We start from the raw sequence: 7014 nt of genomic DNA on the forward strand, positions 1-7014 counted from the left end.
TGCTTCTCCCCCTGAACCCCTACTCCCGAGCCAGAGCCTCCAGCTCTGAAGCTGGTCTTCAGCCTGCCGGGGAGGCACTTAATCAAGTCAATACATGACCTAGGGCACGCCCTATGATTTAAATTGGATTTTTTGAGTCAAAACACCTTCTTCTGCAGTGCTGACTTTAGAGACAAGGATGGAGCACAGGAATTCAACCTGGATTTTCATTTCGCTGTTGGCTCTCTGAGCAAAGCTACGACGTAGCCAACACTGCTTCTTTGTTCCGATGCTGGAAGAAAGTTCTATGAGGAGGGTTGGCTGGCTCCATTGAATCCGTGGGCAAAACCTCACAAGTACCCAGGGCACGGTGTTCAGTAAGGAAGTGAGCACTGTGAATTCCAGCCAGAGGAACAAAGGCTTTGCAAGCATTTCCGCTGCAGGGCCACGGGACTGGAATCGTAATCAACAGAACTGGGTGACAATCCAGAAGGTCACACGTGGTTCAGCTCCGGAGGTGTCCTGCTTGTGCTCACTCGGAGTTCGCATCGGCTGCAAATGGCATCTGGCCGACTGCCCGGTGATGATTTTGACTGCGCCTTGCCGGAGGCCTGGCCTCGGTGGCTCGGTCGTCTGTCCTGGGTCTCTGTGACCTCTAGGCGGAGGATGGCACGCCACGACGGGTGCTGCTGATGTCAGCAACTCACAGTTTTGGGAAACGTGCCCGATGCCATTCTCTGCGCGCTCCGCGGATTAACCCCTTCGTCTCCAAACGACCCTTTTCAGTAGGTGCTATTTTCATCTCCATTTTGCAGATGAGAAAAACTGAGCTCCAGAGAGGGGATGGCAGAGCCCCCAGCTGCCCATAGCTCCCCTCTAGGATATAGGGACGTAAGCCCAGCGTCCGGAGACAGCGCCGTCGACCGCCTGGCCGGATGCGGTGCGGTGTTTTCTCTTGTCTGTGTGCGCGGAGATGCTGATTCCGTGAGCGGCATCGGGGCCCTGCTGCTGATGCTGCATCCTGTGTTTTCAACCCGATGCTATTTTGTGACTATCGTACTGACTGAGCATTTTTGGTCTGGCATTTTTTTATTTTACCTCTTAAACTCAATTTTTTTTTTTTAAATCTAGAAAATAGGAATAACACCCACATCTGCCTCCGAGAGAGTGTTTATTTTGCTTTGATTTGAGGAGGGTTAAATGAACTAATGCACTGAGCCCCGCTCTGTAGCCAGCACCTCTAAACTTTTATATGAGCGCACTTATTTGGGAAGAGGGTGTGCAGTGTGCCGGGTTATCTGCAAGGTCGTATGTAGAGAGAAAGGCTTTGGACGCTTTGATGCCAGCACAACATACAATTAAAGGGCAGTCGAAGCGGGGAGCACTTACGGAGCCCCGAGGCACTCAGACCGACCGCTCAGACCGACCGCGTCTGTCTGGCTGCGAGTTACAGAAATGGCCCGGTGGCGCCGACTCCGAGACTGCACACGGCATCGGTCGGCTCCTACAGTGGATGGCCGCCTCTTCCGAGGCTTTACCGAGGGCCTGTGAAGAGTGGCATCAGCGGACCGCGGGGTGCGGGGGGCCCGAAACACTCCTCGTGCGTGTGGGTTGACCCGTCGCCCGGCCTTCTCGGCGGCCACGCGTGGCGGGCGTCCACTCTGGGGACGCCCGGCCTTCTTGGCGGCCGCGCGTGGCGGGCGTCCGCTCTGGGGGTGTTTTCTGTCCCCCGCCTCGTTGGTCGGATGGAGTGGAGCTGAGCTTTCAGACGCCGGGTGTTTGTGTTCCAGCCGCTCTGTGGAGAAGGCCCAGGACGGTCGGACGCGGTGACTCTGAGGAGCTGGCCCCGCCCTGGCTCGGCACCCCCCAACTTCCCGGGCAGCCGCCCGAGGAGAACGCAGGCCGGCGGCCTTTGAAGAGGGGTCGGCCAACATTCGACCCCTCGGGGTGGACGGGATCCAGAGTGGCCCCTTGAGACACCCCTGCCTGCTTTTGGGAGGACTCGGAGGCCAACGAATGTCCTTCCCAGCCTCATTCTTACTTTTCCTGAATCAGTATTGGGTCACTGGGACACGCCAGGCTTTCCCGGTGTGCAGTCTCTGGCTCAGGAGGCGGATGGACACAATCTACGAGCAACAGTACAGGAGAGATTGCCAGAATTGAACAGAGGGTCCTGGGGTTCATCCCCGGGGTTGGGGCAAAGGCGAGGAGGGGGGTGGGGAGTACAGTGAGTGCCGATGTAATGCAGCACCGTGCCCTGTAATCAGCACCGAGGCCCCACGCGGTTAGCGCCACCCCACTTAACAGGTTATGAAGCGCAGGCTCGGAGGGTGGGATAGGTCACCCCAGGCGTGGACAGGAGCCCAGACACCCTTCTCTAGAACCCTCGACAAGGGCTGTGGGCACCCGTGTGCCCCAGCAGAGAGCTTTCTTGTCTAGTTTCTTCTCAGTGCGTGATGTCATTGTATTTTATTGGCTGCTGCTGGTGACTGCATTCGATGCTTTGCAGATCCATGTCAGACCGTGGAACCTGGAAAAGTACCCTTGTTTTTCACGGCAGCCGATACTGTCCTTACACGCAGGGCACCTAGGACATAACGTGGTGGGGAAGGGGACTTTGCTTCTGGGCCCACCCATCCTTCCTTAGCCCAGGGACTGTTGGCATGCCACCCACCCTGCCTTGGCCTCAGGTCGTGGCTCTTGCTACTGGTGACCCATGAGGGCCAAGGAAGCAGTGAGTGTCCGTGATGGCGCAGGCAGCACACGGGCCAGAACGGAGCAGAGATCAGAAGGGAGAGGCAAGAAGAAGAAAGGGCAAGACATCTTTCACCCAAGAGAGCGACAAAAAAATGAAAAGTCAGCAATGTCGGGTGTTGGCAGAACTCTGGGGAAACAGGCGTCCTACGTTTCAGACACAAATTGTCACGGCCGCTTCGCAGAGGCCGTTTGGTGACATCGAGTCAAATTGGAAAAAATGTGCAGACGCCCCGTGTCTACTTCTCGATGGCGGAGGGGCCAAGGCAGCCTGCGCCGGCTGGTCATCACAGTCAGGGCGTCGTGCGTCCTCATGGATGACTGAGCACGACTCGGAATGGCCACCGGTAAGGGGCCAGAGAGAACAACGATGTCGTGCGTCCTCATGGATGACTGAGCACGACTCGAATGGCCACCGGTAAGGGGCCAGAGAGAACAACGATGGTGCGTCCTTACCCTGCGACCCAGGGCGGCCGTTCGAAGCAATGAGCTAAATTCCTATGACAAAAAAGCAAATTGCAAGGCGACATGTCCAGTGCGATGTCACGTTTGTAAACCCCAACCCCCCAGTAAGTTAATATCATGCAGATCGAGTAAGCGTGCTGTGAGGAAGACAGCGTGTGTGTGCACACGCTCACAAGTGACAGTGTGCTCGCACTTTAAGTATCGGACTGAAGAGTCACGTACCCGCCCGCGCTCCTCGCTCCTTCTGGGAGAGCTGGGTGGGGAGAGGGTCTCACCTGTATCGGTAATGCTTCTGCACACACGGACACAACCAGCCACAGCTTAAACAGCTGCCACCTTTGTGTGTGTGATATATTATTCCCCGTGCTTTTAATTAAAAAAAAAATAAGTATTCAGAGACATTAGAGGAACACTTTTAAGAGAAAGGAATTACTTGAGGAGGAGCAGAGAGGAGAGGGGAAGGGCTGGCTCGCTGGAGATTCGCATTGTCAGTTCAAGGTGTGATCTGACTTGCCTCCTAGAGAACGTTTTAGTCATTACCTGGCTCCTACAGGGTCCAAGGAGCTGTCCGTGGTGCTAGTTCCTTAACCCCTAGGCACACAAATCAATCCTCTACTCAAGTGAATTCATCTTTGGTGACCTTCCTCCCCCTTCTCTGTTAAGAATTCACCTCCTCACACTCTGGCCCATCGGGGCCACGGGATGTTGAAAGCAGATCTACAGAGTCGGAAACCTGACTCTCCCCAGACGCTGCCGTTTCTGCTTCTCCCAAATTCTCGAGGCCAAAATAACTCGAACCATCTCTTCTGAGCTACGAAAACGTCATCGAATTACTGGAGTGTTGAGCGGAGAGCGATGCTGCTGCTTATTTTTTGTGGGCCCAGAGGTCTCCAAGAGCAGAGGACCCCAGACCAAGTGAGGGAAGGACGGATGTGCCCAGCCCACCAGCTGCCACCGTCGCCTGCTTCCCAGCCCTAGGGTTTGGGGTGGCGCTTGCAGGGCAGAGCAGAGCTTCCTTGTTTTTTGAAGTCTTGGGCCAGGGCCAATGAGGCGTCCTGTAGATTCCCTGCAGGAAACGTGGCCCGCACCAGCAACTTCAAATCTGGAAGTTGCTGATTCTCAAGAATCACACCGATCCCTCAGTCACCCTTGGTGACCTGTAAAGACCTGACATTCATTTCCATGTTATTTAAAGAAAGGCGACTGGTTCTGTTGACTCCAGTGTCCTGCACTGTGGCTCCTTCCCCATCTCCGTGACAGCTGGCTATTACGTTTGGTCCAGCAAAAGTTTTTCTTTCTTCCCGCCTCCCCCCGCCCTTCCCTCTTACACTTACTTAAAAATATATTTTAACAGATAATACATGTGTACGATACAAAAAACTAAGCAGCATTAAAAAGCACACATTGCTATTATTACTATTCTCAGTGCTTTGGCCGGAGAAAAGCGTTTCTCCTGTGCTTGTTCTCTGATCTGACCCCCAGGTGACTTCATCACGAGCTTCTTGTCCGGGACTCTTTGCAGAGATATTCAGTTCACACGTCATGTGTACGTGTAGGGGCGTCTGTATGTCCCTGATTTTTCACGCCGACAGTGGCGTTTCAGGCATGTCGTTTGCACCTTTTCTTTCTTGCCAAGATTTCATTCCAAGGCAGTACCTATCAGTCTTCCTCAAAACGTCGCTCTCCGGGGACCTCTCAGCGGAGACAGGTCATCTCCAAACGTTTGTTGATGAAATCAGCTCTACCACGGCCAAGCTTTTACCAGTGTGGGCATCGTTATTCTCAAGTTCAGGTTTATTTGAAACACATGATTCTAAGTGCTTAGTCAAATAACATGTGCATTTTAAGTTTGAATAGATGTGACAAATTGACCTGAAAATATATCGATTTCTTATCACACAGAAATTCGTAAGGACACTGTTTCTCGACCCCTCACCGATCCAGGTCATTCAAAGTTCTAAGAGATGTAGCAGCAAGAGCCATGCTTGAAAACAGAAGTCATTTCTGTCTTAGGCTGTGTTTAAAATCGAAGTGATATATCCTGCATTTGCTTCAAAATAATGCATGGGGGGCGAGGGGAAGTTCAGGTGCATGCGAAGAGAGCTGGGCCATGCATGGGGAGTCACAGAACCTGAGCGATGGGTACATAGCCGTTCATTTTTCCACGCTCTGTTCTTTTTAAGTGTTGTATTTCTCTGTCCTTTTTATAACAGACATTTTCGGGTCAGACGTGAAACGGTTTCACCACCTGACACACACGATAGAAATCTGGACAATGAATTATGATATATTTTCATTTTTCCACCTGCATGTAGTAAAAGAGCTTTGTGTGGCAGGCAGCAGGCTGAGCGTGATCGTGTCACTCCTCGAAGATTCCCTGTGATTTTATTTCTGTTTTATAGATGAAAAAACAGAGGTTCTGAAAGGTTAAGTAGGTAGGGGAGCAGGGGCCCCTGGTGTCATGCTGAGTAGGACTGGCCATCCCTTTGTCCGGTGGCTGCCCACTGAATGCCGCCTATCTGCCAGGCACTGAGCACTGGCCACCCTGAGGGTTTAGGTAGTAGACAGGCTCCAGTGGTATGGGAAAGACCAGGACAGACACAATGGATCATAAAAATGAAATCGATTTTATTTTAGAGCGGTTTTCGGTTTACAGAAAAATCATACAGAAAGCAGTGTTCCCATGGTTAGATTTTCCATGTAAATACTGTTGCACTTAGAACATCGTCCAGCTACTCCCCTGGCCCAAGGCCCGAATGACCCGGACTCCGCTGCCCTCACACCCCTGTGTGACTTCATCTCCGTGTCACCCCCCTCCCACTCGTGGCTTCCTGTTCTCCCACCTGCCACACTGGGTCCCGCATTCCGCACCTTCATGCTCCTTCCCTCTGTCCAGAGAGCTCTAGCGCATGTCTTCCCACTGTCCAGGTCTCGGCTCCAATGACGCCTCCTCCGGGAAGCTCTCCCTGACCCCTTATTGAAAGGAATCCACGCTGCCCAGTAACCTTCCTCCACAGACTCCCGTTTCGATGTCCTCGATTGCTTTTTCACTTCCCGAAATCGTCCTGTCTGCTTGTTATCTGTCTCCCCACAGAGGGACAGGCCACAGCTGGCTCACCCCGGCCACAACCCCCAGCCCTACAGCAGTACCCGGCGCATGGTGCTGAGGCTGGCAGGACACCTGTGGGAGGAACGGATGACTCGGTGATCACGCCGAACACTCTGATGCTCCTCACCTCTGCACCGGTCACATCCGGCCATCAGGAGAGAGACGTGTGCCCTGCCTCGGGCAGCTGGGAGGGGCCATGACCTGTCTCCCCGCACCTCTGCGAGCGGTCGGTCCCCATCCCCTCCCTCCAGACCAGAAGGGGCAGAGCCCTCCGCGCTGTGTCATGCCAAACAAACGCATCGCAAGAATCAGAGAGACCCTCTGCACATGCCCTCCCTCCCCGCCCTCCCCGTGCGATCAGGCTGGGAAAGGCGTCGACCTCGCTCCCGCCGCTCTATTCCTGAGGTGCAGACAAGCACCACGAGTACGCGCGTTTCGAGCAGGTCTTGAAATCTGAAATAATTTCTATTTTCTTGTCAGCACTTACAAGGGCCTTTTTTTTTTTCCCCCTTCTGTGGCGAATTATCCGCAGTCAGGGACGGTTCGGAGGTATTTTTATGATGATGTTTAGTCATTGGGGGATCACTCGTTTGTGAGTCATGCATTTATTTTAAGTCCAAATCTTTGGAAAGGTCATTTAGATTTTTCAAATATAGTAGGTGGATAATTGTCTCATATTCTCGCCTATTCTTGCTTTTAGCAAAAAA

This window comes from Pteropus alecto, unplaced genomic scaffold (genome assembly GCF_000325575.1).
Source record: "Pteropus alecto unplaced genomic scaffold, ASM32557v1 scaffold45, whole genome shotgun sequence".
Taxonomy (NCBI): domain Eukaryota; kingdom Metazoa; phylum Chordata; class Mammalia; order Chiroptera; family Pteropodidae; genus Pteropus; species Pteropus alecto.